General features: G+C 36.4%; 1 long non-coding RNA gene across 1 annotated transcript in view; it reads right to left on the bottom strand.

The window, feature by feature from the left end:
- The window catches only part of LOC115418066 (uncharacterized), a 106,479-nt gene that overhangs the window by 45,450 nt on the left and 37,317 nt on the right, over nucleotides 1–23,712 (bottom strand). The window lies entirely within an intron of this gene.

Genomic DNA, 23,712 nt, shown 5'->3' with positions numbered 1-23,712 from the left:
CTTTCATAAATGTAGGACATTTATACTGTCATTAGCTGCTGGTGACTCACTGTCTCAATCATTCAGTCACATTGTTGATGCTAATGGAATGAGTACTTGACACATCTCCAACTCAGTACTTCACTACTGTAGTACATACAGAAGTATAGGACATTTATCTACAGGACCAGGTTTAACATTATAGTCCCTCTTTGTCTCTCTCACTCTCTTTTTTTCTTTTGCTTTTATTGAAACACTGTTTTCTATCCTCAAGAGATCTGCACAGTTCACAGGAAACCTGCACAAGGAATTATTCATGACATATAGAGTACATCCTAAAGGGTAACCCATGTGGATTTTTAAAGGCTGATATAATAAGGATCACTTGAGACCTGAACGCCAAAGTTGAAGTGGTAAATATGTAATTAAACCCCAAACACAGAGCATAAAGTAATTAATAAAAAAAATGTGGAACTCAACTAATTGTAAAAGACTGAAGAGAAAGTGAATTACTTGCACAGAACCTTAACCGGTACTATTATACCTTCCACAAACCCATTTGTTTGGTCCACATTGTATATTATATATTTTAACCCAGAAGGACCCAGTGTTAGTTTTGTGGCAGTTCCCAAATGATTTGTTCTCTATATTTAAATGTTCTTAAGTAAATTATCACCATTTACTGTAATATTATTTTCTGTATTCTGTTTTGTTTTTTTTTTGTGAAAATCAGGTATTTTCCTACATTTAATTTACTGACCATGTAAATGTTTATTAAAACTCAGATTAAATATGAGGAAGATTGTATCAAAAATACAGAAAACTGAAGAAAACGTGACTTTTTCAGTAAACTATATCATTAATTGAACATAAACCCAGTGTGTCCATCCACTGTCACTGATCCAACTCCATGGGTTTTACTGGCGAATCAATGTTGTAGAAGATGACTGTGTTTCCACGGTAACTACGGAGCATCTGAACGTCCAAATGGGTCATATCTGATGAGCATGAAAAGATGAAGAACTGTATTTTACACCAATTATTGACATGGATTGATAGGATTAGTGGATCAACAGGGATTTAACTTCTTATATTCGTAAATGATTTTGGTCACCAGTGGGTGTTTGGGTCTGCATGGGTTAAAATTTGATAGTTCGCTATAACTCTATCTTACTTGTTTATTGTATTTTCTTTTATTCTATTTTTTACTGCATACTTCTTATCTACTCCATGTTCTATGTTTACACCAAACCACTGAAACAAATTCCCAATAACAATATGAACCCTGTTCACTTCCATGAAAATAAACATGTTTCTGATTCTGAAGACAGAGTATTTTTGAGTGTGTATTTTCCCAAACTCACATCAGTGTTTGTAGTTGATAAGGCCAGTGTTAACTGTTGTTGCCGACCTCGGACTGAACAGGTTCATCTGTGTCTGTCTTTAGAGCTGACAACTGCATAACGGATACAACCCATTCTGTGTTTTATTGGGAAATTAGGTTTCCTCTAAAGTTAACTTCTGCCAACTCCCTGGACAGTCTGGACAGTTTCTTTTCTTTCTTTTTTTTTTTTTTTTTTTTTTTTACATTACTACATTGACCTTTGGTCCAGTTAGTTTCAGTGATTTTGGGAGCAGAATAACTTGTCCGACTGCTATAATTCACTTGTGCTTTATCTTCTTTTTTTGAGCCTGTTGTTAACTCTCATTTTGAACTCCTTTCTTCTGGTTTTAGAGACAATAGCCTGCTGTACACTCCTGTTATGGCTCCTAAAGTCTGAACTATCCAAAAGAGGTTTAACACCATAAATGAACTGAACCATGGACTGTTTAAGGCAGGGCTGTCAAATCCATTTTAGTTCAGGGGCCACATTCACCCCAATATGATCTAAAGTGGACCGGATCAGTAAAATAATAACAGTGAATAAAATAAAATAACATTACCATAGTGTTTACATCTACAACATTTCCTTAAAAATCTGAATAACGTGAACACCTTGAAATGTCTTAAGAAAAACAAGTACAATTTTACCAATATTCTGCTTTAGTCTATCAGTTTATCATTTACACGTGTTCAATACAACTTATATTACAATTACAAATACACAAAACATTAATAACAGGCAGAATATTGGTACAATTGCACTTACTCCCCTTCAAATATTTAATGTTTTTGTTCAGGCTATTCACATTTTTTGTGAAAGGATAGTTTGTAAATGTAAATGTTTTCATGTCATTTTACTTTTTTACACTAAAACAAAGAGAAAATTTGTGTTTTTCATTATTTATAGTTTATTACAATATTTTACTGGTCTAATCTACTTAAGATCTAATTGGTCTGCATGTGGAACCTGAATTAAAATGGTATTTAATATCTTCAGTGTTGTTTTTGCATTTCACACATTCATCGTACGGGCCAGACTGGACACTTTAGCAGGCCGGATTTGGCCCCCGGGCCACATGTTTGACACCTGTGATTTAAGGGTTCATTTATGCTCTACGTTAAAGACACAGATGGATACAGACGGAGCGTTCTGTCCGTCCTCTGCGTACATTCTGTACATAATTACCTCCGCCATGGAGGTTATGTTTTTGCCAGGGTTTGTTTGTCTGTCTGTTTGTTTGTTTGTTTGTCTGTCCGTTAGTGTGCAGCATAACTCAAAAAGTTATGGACAGATTTTGATTAAATTTTCAGGGTTTGTTGGAAATGGGATAAGGAAGAAATGATTAAATTTTGGTGGTGATCGGGGGTGGGGGGGCCCACGGGGGGGCCCATTTCCAACAAACCCTGAAAATTTCATCAAAATCTGTCCATAACTTTTTGAGTTATGTTGCACACTAACGGACAGACAAACAGACAGACAGACAGACAAACAAACCCTGGCAAAAACATAACCTCCTTGGCGTGGGGGGGGGCCCACAGGGGGGGCCACTGATCAGCCTTGGCGGAGGTCTGCGCTCTCCGAGTGCTTCTAGTTCTGTCTGTTTTCCAGGAGTTAGTGGATGTGAACCCAGACGGAGAATATGGAGCAGTACCACCAGGAGCCACAGGGGGCAGTGTTGAGATTTGAAGAAAATACTTTCCATAAACAGTGAAACTTTTAAAAGAGCGACTGTCGAAAACTACCGACATATTTATGACAATTACCCTTCTGAATATTAACATTAGTAAAACCTCCTCTGTCAGCACCATGTTTATTATTATTGACTTTCTTCTTCTAAAAAATTTTACTCTTCTTTGTGGTATTTGTCCAGTTTGTTAATTAAGAACGGCGCCCTCTGGTGGATTGATTGAGAAAACGCTCAGTCCAATGCACTGGACGCATGGAAGTATGAAGGAAGTGACACATGTCAGCGTTAGAAACGAATGAATCTATTTATGTACTTAAAGTGAACATAAAAGAGCCTTTAACAGGAGCAAAAGCCACTGTTCTGGTTGGATGAAACTTGTCTTTTTGGTCCACATCACGGTCTAGGGGAGGTTTCACACATGCACGTGTGGTTCGGATCCAACAGAAGAGTCTGAAACCATGGACCACATATGTAGGTGTGAGGTCTTAAAGCCTTTAGAAGCCTGGGGTGAAGGAGGACGGACAGAAGTAGAATCTAGTTCTGTGTGAAAACATGTTGGAAAAGTCCTTTTGACCCATAAAGACCCAGAGCTGCGTTTGTGTCAGTTCCAAATGAACTTTTAACTGTATTTAACCTTTCTTAAGTGATTGATCAGAATTTATGATGTAGCCCTGTGCCATATGTTCCTACCAATTAGTTTGAATTGTGAAATATTATCAAATATGTAAAAACGTCTTTGAAACTTCCGTTGCCAGAATGGATTTATTTTCTTAAAGCCTGTATTTTATTTGAATTTTTTAATATTTTTATAGGCTAATAGTGCATGGCGACCTTTGAACCAGGATCTGTATATTTCAGTATTTCTTTGCAGTTTTGTATATTATCAGTAGGGATGTAACGATATGAAAATTTCATATCATGGTTATTGTGACCAAAATTATCGCGGTTATCATTATTACCATGTTATTGTTGAAATGGTGCACAAAATATTCAAAAAGTACTAATACACACACTGAAATAATTTAACCAAGTTGTATTTTGAAAAAATAAATAAATAAATAAATAAATAAATAATAATAATAATAATAATAATAATAATAATAATAATAATAATAAAAAATAATTGGCACAATGTACCTTCTGTTGGCAGAAACATTCAAGTATTAACCCTTAGTGGTTTCTTTATATACTATATAAACAAATGTTTACTATACCCATGTTTGGGATCTTCTTTTTTTTTTTTTTTTTAGCACAACTTCACTTATGTCAACTGCCTATTATTTTTTTCACTTTAGCCAACTATACCAACATAAAAGGCCAAAAAACACAAAAAAATATATAAATCAGATTTGAAAAATGTATATACTTTATTGCATAAATAACACAAAGATGCTTAACGAACCTTTTCAAAGACTTTAAAAGTGAATATTGGTTCCAAAATTAGGTATATACAATTAAAATTGTAATAAATTAAAACTATACTGAAATATTTGACATAAAAACATAGCTTTACATTGTGTTTTCTCTGGAAAAGTGTGGCAATCAAACACGGTTATCATGATAATTAGAATTTTAACGGTAATACTAACTGTTGGCAATTTTACCACGGTTTATCGTTATACCGGTAATCATTACATCCCTAATTATCAGTATTTTTCAATATATATTTTCATTATAATTTTGTGTCATCGTTTTTATATACAGTCTTTTTTTTTGGCACTTTAAGAATCTGCTGCTAAACTAATTTTTATAGTTTCTGTAACAGTGAGAGTACAGATCTATTCTGTTGTCCTTGTTCTACTGTCTTTTAATTGTGTTTATACTGTTTTTATACTTTTATTATACTTTTATACTCCTTAGATCTCTGACTTCTATTTTGATAATATATTTTAATCTTTTATACTTGTACTCTGACAGACCTCTGAATAATTCCTCTGTACATGAATTTGCACAAATGGCAAATAAAACTATTCTATTCTATTCTATTCTATTCTATTCTATTCAATGGAATACTTTGCAGTCAGTTGTTATTTATAGCTACTTTACTTGTGTTCATTATATAATTCAGTAGTATACAGTATTCAGTAGTAGTAACAGTATAATAAATATGTCATTCCTCCTGTTCCTTCTACGTTTTCATAAATAAACCGTGTTCAGGGTTAATGTCTGCGTTGACTTCACACATACAGTAGTGGGTGTGAAAATGGTAAAAAACCATCTTAGATGTTATCACAGCTTTCCCTTCTTATATATACAGCTAATACATCAAGTTGTCTAGAACACTGTAGAGGATTCAGGATGACCCAGTATTACAGTTATTAATAATAATCCACAGTCCATTAGTCCATGTGGACGTGGAGCATATGTCGGAGCATATGTTTGTGAATGTACTGCCAGGGTTATGCACCGCCACGAGGCCCAACACTGGAAATACTTTGACCTTAAATGGTATCACTTTCAGGGAAAATACTGTTGTGTGAAATAATTGTATGAAAGCAAAGTTTTTCTTCACAGCAATTCAGTTTCTTCTTCCATAAGAACACTGAGGTGGAGACTTTAAATGCTTTCTTCACAGCGTCTAGAAGACTTTTTTCTTCTTTTATATGGGTATCATTGTTATGACATGGACAGAGTTTTATATATATATATATATATATATATATATATATATATATATATATGGGTATTATTGTCATGAAATGGACAGGGTATATTTTTGTTTTTTATATGGGTATTGTTTTTGCTAAGTATATTACTGCTAAGAAATGGACAGTTTATTTTTTTTGTGCATTATTGTTATGGAACAGATAGTGTACTTATGTTTTTGATATGTGTATTATTGTCATTAAATGGACAGAGTTTATTTTTTGTTTTTTTTATATGAGTATTGTTATGAATTGGATATAGTTTATTTTTGATAAGCATATTACTGCTAAGAAATGGACAGTTAATTTTTTTGTGCATTATTGTTATGGAACGGATAGTGTACTTTTGTTTTTAATATGTGTATTATTGTCATGAAATGTACAGAGTTTATTTTCGTTTTTTAATGTGTATTATTGTCATGAAAAGGACAAAGTTTATTTTCGTTTTTGATATGGGTACTATTACTGCTATGAAAAGGACAGAGTTTACTTTAATGTGAAATGCTGCTGCAATATGGACAGTCTATCCTTGATATGTTCAGCAATTTTTGTGTTTTTTTTTGTAGGAATTTAGGGTAGGTTAAAGGATGGGGTGGGGGTGGGGGGATTATAAATTAAACTTCATCCCGCTCCTTTTTGAATGTTGGACTTTCTTTAATATAATCCTTTTGTTGTTTGGTTTTGATGGAAATTTGAAATAAATAAACAAACAAACAAACAAACAAATGACCCCACCCCCCAAAAAAAAAACAACAAAAAAACACAAAACAAAAAAAACTGTTGTTATTATTCTTGCCCTAATTTGCAGTTCGGATCCATGTAGCTGTTGTTATTTTGTAAATTTATTTTATTTCTGCCACATTCACAAATATTCACAAATAAATATGTAAACACAGACTCAACTTTAGATGTACATACGCTACCATCAAGTCAACATGACTTCCCTTAAGTCTGTGGTTCTTTCAGCAGAACAACGTCCTGGACTGTCCTGTTCAGTCCACACCTGTCTCCTCTGGACAATAAATAAACATCATGAAAAGAAGAATCAGACGACAGCCACGAAAACATAACAAGTCCATTTACCAAAGTGCAAGTATTGATGTTGTCCATTCACAAAAATGTCAAAGTGTATTAAAAAGGAAATAAAGCATAGTATCAAATATGTGATAACTTATTTATTTTTATTTTTTGCAGGCATAAAAATCGAACTTTCTTCATATTTACAACGCACTTATGTTGCTCCGTTAAAACACTTAAAATCTTTCCGGTGCACTTTTGTCACTTAAATGAAGATCCAACTAAATGAACATACACAGATATTTGAATTTTTATTGCATTTTAGAAAATGTTCCAACTCTTCTGGAAATGTTTGTAATTCTCCCAGAATCGAGACGTGAAGTAAAAAATTAAAAGATATTTAAGTTGAATGAATGTAGCCACAGATACATTAGTGTTGGGGCAGTGGTTTCCAACCTTTTCTACTCATGACCCCGTTTTAACATCACAAATTTCTACTGACCCCAGACATTCAAAACTGAGACTTTTTTTTTTTTGCTAAAATTAATTTGTTTTTGATCCTGTAATAGTTTTCTATACTATGTTTCAAATACAGGTTAGTTTTAGAGGACATTTAGTCTATATAATGTATATTATTTTGGACGGAGGCAGCAAATCCAGGTATAGATTACTGCACAAAAGGAGAATTGGATTTTCCTTGGTCAGGATATGTACAGTCAGTCCAGCTGTGATTTACAAGGCTGACAATTAATACTGAACAAACAAGAACTCAAACTATGAATTATGAAAGAGCTGCAGCATCTGAAACTGACCACAATGAACATTTGACAGATAAACAGAACCACAGTGCTGCAGTTTCACACTCACAGTTTGTCTGCTATGGATTGGGACCAAGGTTCTAATAGTTTTGGATTTTTCATTATAGTTCAGTTTTATTTAGTTTTGACTTTTTTTCTCTAATTCTGTTAGTTTTAATTAGTTTTTAGAGCAGGTTTGCTAGTTTTTATTAGTTTTCGTTATTTTCTAAATGCTTAGTTTAAGTTTAGTTTTTTTTTTTTATATCTTTTCTCTTTTTCACCGTCGAATTCAAATAAATCCCAGACAGGACTCTGCTGCTTTCTCCCAACTTTAGTCTACATGTTTCCAGGTAGAGTGGGAACGAGAAGACGACTGTAAACGACATGTGACGAGAAGTGACGGATCGTTAAATATCATATGGTGCCAGCGGCTAAAATTGCTTGAGGGAAATAAATAGATTTCATATCAATCCGACATTGACAAAGACGAAAACTAAGGGAATTTTATCCATAATTTTTATACATTTGAGTTAGTTTTGTGTGCACACAAAACAGTTTCAGTTAGTTATGTTTTTTTTTTTCTTTTAATTATAATTTTTATTCATTTCAGTTAACAAAAATGTTTTTACAATTTTAGTTTTAGTCATTTCGTTAGTTTTGTTAACAATAATAACCTTGATTGGGACTGTCTCTGTCAACTCACCACATATTTTGTATCAGTAAGTTGTTTTTCTTTTTTTGTTTTTTTTACCAATTAACCCGACTCCAAGGTTGAAAAACACTGTTAGGGCTTAAGTTAGAAAATATTGCAACGGCTTGAAACAACTCAAGTGCAGATTAAATACGGAATGTAATGCATTACATATTTTCAGAGAATATTTTCATAGAATGTGGGTAGTTTTTTCAGTCAGAGTTAGTCTAATATTTACAAAGTGATAACCAAGGGAGAACATTAATTAAGAACTTATAGGGAAGGCTGTGTGCAGTGTAGTATCAACAAAATGTGCCTTGGGGTTTGACTCTTAACATGATAACAAGATAAAGATGTGAGAAACAGAATATATAACCTAATGTTGAAAGTCATCCTCCAAAGACGACATCAGCCCGGTTCCAGACATAAATCAGCCAGCTCCACTTTCACTAACCACGCTTTTTATGCTTACTAAAATAATTTGATTAACACACTTCTGGAGCCTTAGGGAGCTGAGTAAGTGACTTCTGAATTTTGGAGGACTTCGGAGGAATACTTAATAAGGTAGATGAATGCTTTGATGTTATGTTCTGGACCTTGAATAAAGAACGATACATGACATGAACTTTTTGAGTCAATCCAAAAAAAGGACACATCTTCACTAAGCAACTTTCTTTTCTGAACTTTACATTAAGTCGGCCTGGCCAGGACTGAGTCTTTGTTCTACTAAAATCCATATGATCTGCATTTCAGTGAAGAATTCTGGATTAAAAGTGTACAATTGTTGAAGGTTCTTCCATCATGGATCCTCTCATCACAACGCTGAGCGGTTTTATTACCAACTCTGTGCTATTACCAAGACATCAACTTTCATGGACTCGTTAATCTCTTCCTCCTATCTCCTGGTGTGGGATACTGGGGTGACAGGAGGAGGAGGAGGAGAAGTAGGGGAAGGAGGAAGAGGAGGAAAAGAAGTAAGAGAAGCAGGAGAAGGAGGAAGAGGAGGAGGAGGAGGGGGGAGAAGGAGGTGGAAGAGAAGAAGGAGAAGGAGGATGAGGAGGAAAAGAAGCAGGAGGAGGAGGAGGGGAAGGAGGAAGGGAAGGAAGAGAAGCAGGAGAAGGAGGAAGAGGAGGAGGAGGGGGAGGAGAAGGAAGAGAAGCAGGAGAAGGAGGAAGAGGGGGAGAAGGAGGTGGAAGAGAAGAAGGAGAAGGAGGATGAGGAGGAAAAGAAGCAGGAGGAGGAGGGGAAGGAGGAAGAGGCAGAGGAGGAGGGGGAAGAAGAGGGGAGGGGGGAAGCAGGAGAAGGAGGAAGAGAAGTAGAGGAAGGAGGAAGAGGAGGGGGAGATAGAGGAGCAGGAGGAAGAAGGGGAGGAGGAGAAGGAAGAGGAGGAGAAACAGGAGGAGGAGTCTGACATCCATGCTTCCTCCTGTCATCCTCCCCAGATCCATTGGAGGTTGGTCCTCTGTCATTAATGCTGATTAAACCTGATTCATGTGAAGACAAGGAGCGACTGTTTGAACTAAAACAGGCCTGGGTTAAAAATTACACTCTAAAAAATAATAAGTCGGCTCAACATAAAAAAATGATGTAACATTTTCCACAAATCTTTTTAAGTTATGTCAACTTGGCCATAATTGCTTAAATGCCACAAGACTTCTCTAGTTCGGTAAACTCTATTACTTCAGTACAAACAACATGATTTGATTATTACTCTACAAGCTTAATTAAGTCGAACCAACTTAATTTTAATGGTGTAAAAACTCCTCCCTTCAGTTAAACTGACTTACTGTTTTACTTTTATTCTACTCAAAAATGTCCATACAAGTAGTTAGCTTAATTTTGTGAGTTGGCCTAACTTATCTCTGTACATCAGAACAAATTCCACATAGTAATTCCAGTTAAATGATCATACGTATTATTTCTTGTGATGTGACGTTCATGAACGAATCGAATCCTTTGAACGGCTCTTTGAAATGAATGATGGGAACAGAGTCTTTGTAAAGAGCCGTTCATTTTATTTTTTATTTTTTTATTAATAACAGTGATTAATCACTGTTGTTTTTTGTGCAGTTTTTTCCGTATGTTTACACACATTTATTGTTCTTGTTCTGAGGGAAAATGCACTACAGTTGTTAAGGTATTTAAGTAACTGCAATGATAAATGGCTTTTGTGTTTTGTGCATTTTTTCTGTATGTTTACTAACATACTGTTCTTGTTCTGAGAATTGCACTATAGTTCAGGTATTTAAGTAACTGCAGTGATTAATCACTGTGGTGTTTTGTGCAATTTTTTCCATATGTTTACACACATGTATTGTTCTTGTTTCGAGGAGAATAAAATGTTATTTCAGAAGAAAATGTTTTATTTTCTTCTTTATTTTTAGGTGACAGACTAGTCCACATAATGTACCATGATGTTTTTTGTCCAATTCCATCATTTGCCTAATGTCACCTCTCATGTCATGGATTTAGCCCACACATTTGAACTAACTATTCTTTTTTACGGTAAGATAATATTTACTGCCGCGCCAATTTAACACCTTTAAAATGTAATGTCAATCATCACATGCAGCCTATTTAGTCATGAAAGCATTGGTGTTTCAAAATAATGCAAAAAACACATAAAAGAGCCAGACTTTTGAACGGCTCCTGATTGAACGACTCCCTTCAAAGAGCCAAAAGTCCCATCACTAATTATTTCTCTATGCATCTCAATTACTAGATCTGTCTGTATGTTGAGATCTCAAATGTACACAATACTTTTGTCCCCATTCTATTACAAACAATATATTTGTTAAGCAGTGAGGAGCTACACTGAACATTATGACTACAGTTGTTAATAAACAGGAAAGGCCTGGTTTGGCCTGTGGTTCTGACTCATGGTGCAGTTCTATAAAAATACAAAAATAAACACAAAAAGGCCAATAAACATTAGCATGCACACATTAACTCAAAATTAATGCCAACACCACAACCCTGCTGAACCTCTGCACATAAAATAACACATTTTCAACAATATACCCAATACCCACAATGCAATGTGGCAAACACGCCACAATATATACTACAATTTTAAATTAGAAAAGAGCAAAATGTGTATTATTCAGTCCTTGAATAATTAAAACTACTGTTGTGGAAACAAAGCTAAATTCTATCGAGCCTTAAAGTTTGGTAAAGTTCTGAGCAAAATCATGTTTCTCTGTTTTTTTTCTGTACTTCCCTCCATTTCTTGTGGTGGGCGTGGTCTGTCAGCAAAACATGTCCAGGAACGTCAGATTTGTACTCAACTTTTACAGGAAGATTACAAGATTTTTAAGTTGTACTAACTTAACCCTTTCATGCATTAATTATGAGAACCTTAGTTAAGATTTTTTTCTTGAGTGTTTTTATTCCTCCATAGGCATGAATAAAACAATGTGATCAAGGTTTTTTCTTTTTTTTTTCATGGAGTTACAAAAATGTCCATGCATTTAATTTTTGAAGTAAAGAAATGTGTTTAAAACCCAATATCAGAAAGTGATATGAAAACAATGAAATAAAATAAAATCTGATGTTTTCTCACATTTTAACATATTCTAATGCTAGTTATTACTCTTTTCATGGAGATAATATGCAAAAAAAAAAACAAAAAACAAAACACTTTTTTTTCTAACAGATAATTATTTCCACTCAAACATGTTATTGCAGATCAGGTTTATCTAGAACAGTACAGTTACAGTAATGGTCTGAATGTCAGTGTATTATTATGGGATGTTGCATAAGTGTCCACTGTGTTGACTGATATGGAACTAAAACAACAAAACCCATGAATATACAAGAGAACAGCTGGAGAAGAACTGTCCACTGGAGTGACCACTGCGCATGAAAGGATTAATATACTTCTTTGTTAAGTTAAAGGTAGAAATGTCTGTTCAAAATCCATATGTTATTAAGTTAAGACTTTCTCTTATTTTTCATTTAGACCAACTTAATAAAATAACTTATCAACTGATTACAATGTGTACATGTAACAAACTTAATTTTTTAAGCAGAAAAAGCTCTTGATTTTAAGCATAACTTACTAACCCCATGAATCATTTCTTCGTGTAGAAGTGAATGGAACTGGATGTAGATTCTCTTCACTTAGATACACTCACACTGGCATGATTTCTGTTTTTTTAGGAGTTTACATGACGCCTGGGAATCTGAAATATTCACACACATTATAGATAATACATGTCATGTTCCTTGATCCGGTGGAACTGTACACTGTGCATCACAAAGACAAGAAATGGAGCTCCATACGCTGTTGGAACATTGTTTTTCTACTGTCAACTGATTTGCAAGAAATAAACACCAGTGAAAGCCTGTGGGAGCATATGCTATTATCAAACATCTACAATTCACTGGAATGACAGGGTGGCACCGAGCCAGCTGTGGAGAACTGGGACAGCACATGGAGCTGAGTTCAGTCCATCCAAAGCCACAGATCCAAGATAAAACAAGGGTTCGACCTGTTCTGTCAACACACCGCGAACATTCCACTTCATAAACAGGCAGCGTCACCTTCTATGGAACAGACAGCTTCAGCAGCACATTCACAGTCCCATTAAAGAGTGAGGAACAGCACGGCAGCAAAAGACGACACAAACATTCGAATATTCATGTTTAAAGTAAAAGCATTATACTACACTGACCTGTGGGGAAACACTGGGTCTAGATGTGGTCGTTTTGAACTGACTTATGTGAACAGATATTGGTCTATATTTAGTGCTGACATAAAAATTGTTGGTCAATCATTCTTTAAAATTTAAACAACGATTAATATATGAATACTGATACCTAGAGACTGAAGTGAGTAAATGCATCGTTCCTGATATGAACATCATTTCCCATCATGCAGCGTGGTACTGCGCTTCCCATCAATTGTCTCCTGACATGCAAAGGCTGCTTCCTGTCCCTCCCCCTGGAAACTGCTTAGCAACGAGAATTATATCAGCCCCTCCTGATTTAAAAAAAAAAAAAAAAAAAAAAGGAATAACATATTTAATGTGGAGATGGAACTATTCTACAACTGTATATCTATATACATCTATAAACCCTTGTCATTGTATATATCTATATACATCTATATATCCCTGTTGTTGTATATCTATATACCCCTGTTGTTGTATATCTATATATACATCTATATACCCCCCGCTGTATATATCTATATACATCTATAAACCCTTGTCATTGTATATCTATATATCCCTGTCGTTGTATGTCTATTTACATCTATATACCCCGGTTGTTATGTATCTATACACATCTATATATCCCTGTTGTTATATATCTATATACCCCGCCCTCTGGTTAATGTTGCAGTGTGGAAGGGAAGCTGTAGATCCTGGTGTAGAGTAACAACAACAACAATAATAATAATAATAATAATAATAATAATAATAATAATGGATTAGATTTCTATAGCACTTTCCTGGACACTCAAAGCGCTCCAGTATTCACTGGCTCTCCCGTTCTCCCTCTGGTGCTGGTAAAGTACATCTGTATCCACAGCTGCCCTGGGGCAGACTGACAGAAGCGTGGCTGCCAGTTCGCGCCTACGGCCCCTCCCACCACCACTAAACATTCATACGCATTCATACACCAGTGTGAGGGTCCAGTCATGTGTGATGGAATCTGTAAAGTGATGACTGATGACACCGTACCTGTCCGAAAACAGCTGTGGGTGTCTGGAGTCTATGGTCACTGGGTAGATTTTCTACTGCTGAGTTCAGACATCGAGTACAGTAGGGCTGCACGATTAACTGATTTTAAATCAAAATTGGATTTTTTAATTAGGATGGTTTTTAAAAAGGGAAATCGTCAAATCGATTTCATCTCTCCCATCCCTCCAAGCCGTGCCTACAGGCTACCGTAGGCTCCTCCTCCAGGCTGCTATAGGCTCCTCCTCCGGGCTACTGTAGGCTCCTTCTCCAGGCTACCGTAGGTTCCCCCTCTGGGCTACCGTAGGCTCCTCCTCCAGGCTGCTATAGGCTCCTCCTCAGGGCTACCGTAGGCTCCTCCTCAGGGCTACAGTAGGCTCCTCCTCCAGGCTACCGTAGGCTCCTCCTCAGGGCTACTGTAGGCTCCTCCTCCAGGCTACCGTAGGCTCCTCCTCAGGGCTACCGTAGGCTCCTCCTCCAGGCTGCTATAGGCTCCTCCTCTGGGCTATTGTAGGCTCCTCCTCCAGGCTACCGTAGGCTCCTCCTCCAGGCTGCTATAGGCTCCTCCTCCGGGCTACCGTAGGCTCCTCCTCCGGGCTACCGTAGGCTCCTCCTCCAGGCTGCCGTAGGCTCCTCCTCCGGGCTACCGTAGGCTCCTCCTCCGGGCTACCATAGGCTCCTCCTCCTATCTGTGACTGCGGTCTTTCACAGAAGTTTGTGTAATGACCACGGACCTTAAATCTGTGACGGACCTGCAGTACTGATACCAGTGTAAGCCGTGGTTTCAGGCATGGATCCTCCAGTTCAAACAGAACTGCATGAGGATCACACATCTCACATTGTCCACTGCAGATCCAAACCGTACAGTCTTCTTCCAACCTGGGTCTGGGTCAGGGGGTCAGCAGCCTCAGCAGAGGAGCCCACACAACCCTCTGCCCAGACCAGTGTTGGGCAAATTACTTTAAAAAAGTAATTAGTTATACTTACTAGTTACTGACCCAAAAAAGTAAATGAATTAGTAACAGAATTACTCCTTCAGGAATGTAATTAGTTACCACAGAAAGTAATTAATGCGGGACTTTTTTGAAAAACCTTCAAATATGTAAATGAAAACTGATTATTGAGTGTGTTTCACAGGTCAGTTGCATAGAGTAGAACAGCACAGACGGTACCTCATTTAACTACATATTTATTGGCGTGTGAACAAAATTAAAGACATTATCCCTGAAATGATAAAGCAGTGTCATCCTTTGTGGGTTCTACTGCCTCTCCTTCTTATCCTTTGGCAAATTTGAGTTAAGGAAGACAAGTGATCGAACGTTTGCGTCTTAAGGCGACTTCTCTGATAATATTAGTCCCGTCTTAGAGAAAATACTCATTCAGATGGAACCGATGTTCCCACTGAACAGAGCTTCTACACCATGACTTCAGTAAAACTGGGGTCCACCAGGGCCCGGCTTTTCCACCACATAAGGGGATCTGCATTTACAGGAAGAAGATGCTCTTCCAGTTACTGTACTTTCTGGACTATAAGATGCTACTTTTTTCTCGTTTTGAACCCTGCGGCTTATACAGCGATGCAGCTCGAGTATAGATTTATACGGGCTAATGGCCACCAGGGGGCGCTCTGGCAGGAAGCACAAAAGTGAGAGACAGGTGGAAGAGGTGATGCGTAGAGGAGAAGTTTTAATCATAACTTTTAACAATCATTTTGCGTGTCATGCACAAACCCTCATGGAAAACACACGAAGAAATGCATATGATGCAGCTTTGAAGTTAAAACCAATCAATGCGTCTGTCTAAGAAGGAAATAGAGCTACAGCACAGAAGTGTCAGCGAGCAACAATGGAGGAGAGACTGAGAAGGAGTGTGACAGAGCTGAGGATGTTCAACTCCAACACTGAAGAAGACGACTGCAGTGGTTTAATGAGCAGAAGGAAGATGAAGATACAGATCCATGACTTCTGGGTTTTTTAACCAGCCGTGTTCCTGTCGTTTTACTGCCGTGTTACAGGCACTGTTTGGAAAAAAGCAGTTAAGGTATGAAAATAAATATTTAAATAATCTTTCTGTTGAACATCTTTCTGTGCAAATATCTCATGTCACAACGTGGACACCTGCGGCTTATAGTCAGGTGCGACTTAAAGTCAGCCGCGGCTTATATTCTGGTGTGTCTTATAGTCCAGAAAGTATGGTAGTCCCGCATCTCCCCTTTTTTCAGCTGTTCAGATCTCCTCCTCCCTGACCCAGCGGTAAATGTCTTCAGTCCAGTCAGTCGGACTTACTGATAACTCCTCTCCTAAATTAGCTGTGCACGTAGCTGCGTTCAAGTGAATGGGCTGTGCTGCGGACAACTCAAATTCGGAGATGTAATTAATCATTTATGTGAAGGCAGTGTGGACAACTCAGACTCATGGACACACAGGTGACACATGAAGGCAGTGTGGACAATCTGAATATAAGAACGGCTCGCAAACGAACGGCTCGCAACGAATCGGTTCTTATTGTTCACTGAAAAGAGCCGTTCAAAAGACTAGACTCGTCCGCGAACGTCACACCTCTCGTGCCTGGCTGAGCGAGCCAGGACGGATAAAAGCTGTTAGATATGTGCAAAGTGACGCACCACATTTTACTGTCGGTAACGGTGTTGTAACATTTCAAATAGCAATTCATTAGATTACCCGTTACTGGAAAATAATAGTGGCGTTAGTAATGTCATTATGTTTAACACCGTTATTCCCAACACGGGCCCAGACTCATCCCCCAGCCCCAGGGGAACCCAGAGGTGTTCCCAGACCAGACCACAGATATAACCCCTCCAGTGTGCCCTGGTTCGGTCTCTTCCACACACAGATCCCCCAGTTTAAACAGAACCACATGGGGATCAGTCATATTGTGTGGTCCACACACACACACACGCACACACACACACACACACACGCACACACACACGACTGATGCCTGTCACTGACTTACACTGGTAGAACTTCTGTGGGCTCATCACTGATACCATCACAGATTTGAGGTACGGAGCAGTGCCTTCCATTGTGGGCGGCTCATCAGAATGACATACTGACTTCTGTTGTCTTTTGTAGTTTTACCCAGAAACTGAAATTGAGTTTTTAGAGGGAAAAATTGGGATTTTATTTTTGGCCAAAATCGTGCAACCTTAGAAAAGAGTGGAATTCTTATTTCCTCTCAAACCGCTTGAATTACATAAGCTGAAAGGGAATCATACCATTTTTGTGAAGCAACACAAAAACAACAAACACTAGACCCTGAAGAACTGAACGGTCTGAACACTGTGTCTTTTATGGCAGCAGCAAAAGAAGAATGAGACGAATTTGGTGAAATGTGGGACATGAATAAGATCTGAATTGCAATGATGAGGTAGTTAAGGATAATAAGAATACTATTGTAAAAATGTACCAAAGCAATCAAGGATAGTCAAAAATATGTATTAAACTGATCTGTAAATCATGTGTAGTTGTGCCAGGTACACAAAAACCACTGTCCTCCTAAAAGTAAAAACAGACATGATGAACTGGAGGAACTGTTTAAATAGAGACCTGTTTATTAGTGAAATACTCAGATGAAAGCCTGAAAGAAAAATGATAGATATGATAATTATTCATTAGTAAGTAAGGATTAAGATTAATTGACTAATAAGAAAATAATCACGACACTAATCAAAAAATAATTATTAGATTAACAGGTTAAAAATGACTGTTAATTACAGCTGGGGTGCACCAGCTCATCTAATATATTTTATACCATACACATACTGACACATACAATATATTATATATTATATACAACATACAACACATCTACACATGGATTAGTGTCTGCACATATGAAGGTACAGGGGTGTATCATGTAGCTTTAGTTCAGCCCACAGACATGGAACAGGGGAACAGTTAGTCCATAGTCCAAAGGTCAAAGGTCGGTCAGTGGATCTGTTGGTAATTGGATTTTCTTTTCAGAAACAAAAGAAAAAAAACTAGTGGTTCATTGAATTTCGTTTTAAAATATTGGAATTAAAATAGAATTTCAAGGTGTTTTTCTTTTTCAGTGTCAAAACAGATAAACCACATTTAAAAAACAGATTGATTTTCGTTTTTTCTTTCTAATAACAGAAAAAAAGTTACTGCCTGACAGAAATGGAAAAACGGACCAAAAATGCCTGTTTTTTTTTCATTTTCTGAGACCGAATGTTGTCATTTTCAAGGAAAGAGTGCCAAAGATTCTTATGAACAATACGTTTGCATGAATCTTCTAGTTCGTATGAAATCTGGAGTTTGTAGACATTCGTGGAGGGAGCATGTATAAGATGTCCAGATTTCATACAAACCCATTGTTCGTAAGAATCTTTGTGACCGAGGCATTAGCGCTCTGTCCTTGAAAATGACATCTGGTCTCAGAAAATGAAAAAAACAAACAAAAAAACAGCCATTTTGGGTCCGTTTTTCCATTTCTGTCAGGTAATAACTTTCTTTTTTTGTTATTAGAAAGAAAAAACAACATTCAATACGTTTTTTTAAATTTGGTTTGTCTGCTTTGACACTGAAAAATAAAAAAATTTAAATTGAAAATCAATTTTAATCCTTCTATTGTAAAGTGAAAATCAATTAACCACTAGTTTTTCTTGTTTCTAAAAAGAAAATCCTGTTACCAACAGATCCACTGACCAATAGCGCCCTGTCCTTGAAAATGACAACATCTGGTCTCAGAAAATGAAAAAAAAAAAACAAAAAAACAAAAACAGCAATTTTTGTTCTGTTTTTCCATTTCTGTCACATAATAACTTTCTTTTTAGTTCTAAGAAAGAAAAAACAACAATCAATATGTTTTGGTTTTTTTTTTTAAATTTGGTTTATCTGTTTTGACACTGAAAAATAAAAACTCCTTGAAATTCAATTTTAATTCTTCTGTTTTAAAGTGAAAATCAATTAACCACTAGTTTTTCTTTTGTTTTTAAAAAGAAAATCCAATCACCAACAGATGCACTGACCAATAGCGCCCTGTCCTTGAAAATGACAAAATCTGGTCTCAGAAAATGAAAAAAAAACAAAAAACATTTTGGTCTTTTTTTTTTTTTTTTCATTTCTGTCAGGTAGTAACTTTCTTTTTAGTTCTTCAAAAGAAAAAAATGAAAATCAATCTTTTTTTTTTTTTTTAATTTGTCTATGTATTTTGACACTGAAAAAATAAAAACTCGTTGAAATTCAATTTTAATTCTTCTATTTTAAAATGAAAATCACTTAAGCACTAGTTTTCTTTTTGTTTCTAAAATGAAAATCCAATTACCAGCAGATCCACTGACCAAGGTCACAGTGTGAATGTTGACTAGAGGATGTCCTTCAGCGTTGGCTCTGGCTGCTGTGGAGTCTGGACACCAGTGAACGCCTGAAGCTCTCCATGTTGTTCTGTGGTCGGATCAGCTGGTGGATGAATCTGTGATCAGAGTTCATCATAGAGGGTTTTCCAGTCAGGACCCTGGGCGTCCAGACTGCCTGGGTCCAGCTCAACCACAGAGCTAACCTCACAGCTTAGTCAGTCTGATGCCATCAACACCCCCCCCCCCCCAATCCAGAACCATGCCCTAGCCAATGTCTTCAAATCCTCATCTGTTGAACACGAATCCAGGGTTTTAGCCTCTGAAGTCCACACTTGTACATTCTTTCCCTACTTAGGCCTGACTCAGAGCAGCTTCATTATGTTGTTTTACAGTGATATTATTTGATTTTACAGTCATTTGAATCAAATAATCATCATAATAATAATAATTTGCTAATTGCTGAAGTCTAGCGAGGTAATTAGTACAAAAACAAAAAAAGAAAATAAAATGACAGTATATCAGTTTAATATCAACCCATAAAGACCCAGTGGTACTTTTGTGGCAGTTCCCAAATGAATTTAACATTTCTTCTGTAATTTATCACCATTGATTGTAATATTATCCTGCTTATTTTGCATTTTTTTCCCCAGTATAAATCAGTTATTTTCCTTTATTTAATTCGATGATAATATAGATGTTCAGATTAAAGTTGAGGGTTATTGTATCAAAAACAGAGAAAACTGAAGAAAAAGTGACTTTATCAGCAAAGATGTCAATAACTGAACATAAACCCAGTGTGTCCATCCACTGTCATTGATCCAACTCCATGGGTTTTACTGGTGAATCAATGTTGGAGAAGATGACGCTGTTTCCACGGTAACTATGGAGCCTCTGAACGTCCAAATCGGTCACTTATTTTGCAAGTACTTTATTCATTTTGTTCATTTTTATCATTTTTATTCACTTTATTTATTATTTTACTTGTTTTGTTCATTTTGTTGCCTCTTATTTTTTTCTTCAATTTTCTTCAGTTTGTGGCTTATTTTGTCCATGTAACTTATTATTTTGTTGATTTATGATTAATTTTTGTTCATTTTATTGATCACTTTGGCTGTCTTTGTTCATTTTGTTGCTCATTTTATACTTTCTATGTTCATTTTAGTACATTTTTTGCTTATTTTTTTCATGTTATTATTTCGTATGTTTTTTAATTCATTTATGTTGATTTTATTTAACATATATAGATATAAACCCAGTGTGTCCATCCACTGTCATTGATCCAACTCCATGGGTTTTACTGGTGAATCAATGTTGCAGAAGATGACGGTGTTTCCACAGTAACTACAGAGCCTCTGAATGTCCAAATGGGTCATATCTGATGACCGTGAAAAGATGAACTGTATTTTACACCAATTATTGACATGTATTGATAGGATTAATAGATCAACAGGTATTAAACAGGACAGCACATGGTGTACATGTTGAAAAAGCAATAACAACAACAACATAGCAGTGAATAAATATTAGTTTCAGAAAGGCACACCAGAAACTGGGAAGGTTAACACTGTTGGAATATTAATTTTTATGATACAAATAAAGACACGCCCCCTGATCTAATCAGACAGATGCAAAACAATTCGATTGTTAAGATTTAAGATAGCCATTTTTGTTTGCACCTCAATTAAAGCAGTTTTCAGTGAGCAGTGAACAGTGTGATTAAAAAAGCTGTTTATCTTCAGTAAATCAGGTGCATTAAACTGGAATCATTTGAATAAACTCATCCTTCTTTTTATTTTTTGCTCACTGGCAGATAGCTCTTAAAATACATATTCAGCAGGTATACATCAAATAAACATGAAAGTCACAGAAAATGTTTCTAATAAGTTAGAGTGCAGACAGTGTGCCCTGCTGTTGGAGTACATGGGGGGGGGGGGAGTCAAAGCTACAAACGTGACTGGTGTTGGTTCGGCTGCATATTAAGTATGTTTGTATTACTGCTGCTTTGAAAAGTTTTGAAATGTCATTTGCAGTTCGACTAGCTTTAATATATTACATGTTGATGAAGTTGAGTCTCCACTTTTCCAAAGTCCTACGATGGTGGAGGAGCTGGATGTGCATGTGTGGATCTGACACCAGTGGGGCTGGTGGACGTCATCATATACACTTCTGAAAGGGTTGTTTAGGACTTGAACAGTGCTCTATTCCACTAACAACAGTAGAATAAAATAGAATAGCTCTTCCCACTGGGATGTGCGGACTGCAAACACACACCAGACCTCAGTGGAATGTGGAATAACTCAACACATGTGCCTCATGACTGGCATGACAATTAGAGCATACATGTGTATGTTTACATGTGTACTTTTGTACACTTTTTATTCTACTCTTATATGTTCACCTTGTTCATATCTCTATTTTATATTACTATGTTTATTGTCCATGTTTGTACATATTTCTATTGCCCACTACCATATTTCCTATTTTCTAATATGTATCTATATTTATATTATATGTATGGTCCACTGTCACTGGTACAGACAACCTGCAATTTTGTTGCACAACCTATGTAATGACATAAAGCCTGTTATGTTCAGTTCCATTCCGTTCTACTCTATTTTCTATTCTATTCTATTCTATTCTATTCTATTCTATTCTATTCTATTCTATTCTATTCTATCCCATTCTATTCTGTTCTGTTCTACTCTATTCTGTTCTATTCTATTCTATGCTATTCTATTCTATCCCATTCTATTCTGTTCTGTTCTACTCTATTCTGTTCTATTCTAGTCTGTTCTATTCTAGTCTGTTTTGTTCTATTCTATTCTATTCTATTCTATTCTATTCTATTCTACTCTAATGAGTCTTTTTTCAGATAAGTGAGCCTTCCGTTTACATTTCTCGGTATTTGTACGGTGACTGAATCTAAGCCAGTCCTCTAGAACTGACCCGACCCACAAAAACCATCCTGACACCCTGGACTGGTGTGTACATGCTGGTATCCATGGCACCGACAGGAAAGAGACAAGGGCTGAAAAGCTCTTTAAAAAAATGATAGACTCCACCTGTTTGGAACAGGATTGAAAGCTACAGCTTAAAGACAGGGTATGATGATGATGATGATGATGATGATGATGATGATGATGATGATGATGATGATGATGATGATGATGATGATGATGATGATGATGATGATGATGATGATGATGATGATGATGGTGATGATGATGATGGTGGTGATGATGGTGGTGTGTACATATTCTGAGCTGCAACTCAATACAATACACATTCTGAGGACATGCAAAATCTTGTTTAACTTGTTAAAACAGAGGTACAATCTGTCCCCTTACAACAATACCCCTTCAGGAGTACACTATATTTAAAGGATCTATTTGTTTACTGTCTCCCAGTCCTTCTCCACAGAGAACTGAATCCTTGAAGTGCTCTTCAAAGCTGCCACACTCACCTGATAATTATAGAGGTTTTGGAGCTCCAACAATTGCAGCGTCATTGTGTAACTTTAGTGTTTTGACACATTACTCCAATTTCAAACTGACAACAAATCAGCCGATGGAGGCAGCAGAAAACAAAAAAAGTGGTACATTTGCAAGTTTTCTCAAATGAATCCAGCCTCAATGAAATCCAATGAAATAATGGCTTCAGTTTACTGAGGTTTGGCAGACTGTGACTGAAGGGCAGGTGGGCGGAGCCATTCTTATTAGAAAACCATTAACCCATAAAGACCAAAAACAACCACTGGTGACTAAATCATCTACCAATATGAAATGTTTAATACCTGTTAATCCACTAATCCTATTAATCCATGTCAATAATTGGTGTAAAATACAGTTCTTCATCTTTTCACGGTCATCAGATATGACCCATTTTGGACGTTCAGAGGCTCTGTAGTTACTGTGGAAACACCGTCATCTTCTACAAAATTGATTCACCAGTAAAGCCCATGGAGTTGGATCACTGACAGTGGATGGACACACTGGGTTTATGTTCAGTTAATGACAGATTGGACTGAAAAAGACAGTTTTTCTTCAGTTTTCTCTGTTTCTGATATTATGACAGTTAACTTTAATCACAGCTTTTATGAACATCTACATCAGGGGTGTCCAAACTCATTTCTTTCAGGGGCCACATTCAGCCCAATCTGATCTCCAGTGGAATGGACCAGTAAATAATGGGCATAGTAGCCTTTAAAACAATGACAACTCCAATTCTTTAATGCAAAAAATAACATAAATTATGAAAAACATTACATTTTACAAATTATCATAACAAAAAGGATGTGAATAAGCTGAAATAACTAAAATTTCTGAAGAAAAATTAGAAAAATTTGATCAATATAACGCCTCAACATATGATTTCTACATGTGCATTACAGATCAGATCTACCAAGACACAAAACTGGCAAAATTTGTTAAATTGCACTTACTTTTCTTTAGACATTTAAAGTGGTTCATATTTGTTCATGTTG

This window comes from Sphaeramia orbicularis, chromosome 4, assembly GCF_902148855.1.
Source record: "Sphaeramia orbicularis chromosome 4, fSphaOr1.1, whole genome shotgun sequence".
Taxonomy (NCBI): Eukaryota; Metazoa; Chordata; class Actinopteri; order Kurtiformes; family Apogonidae; genus Sphaeramia; species Sphaeramia orbicularis.
This window is presented reverse-complemented; position numbering and strand designations above follow the sequence as displayed.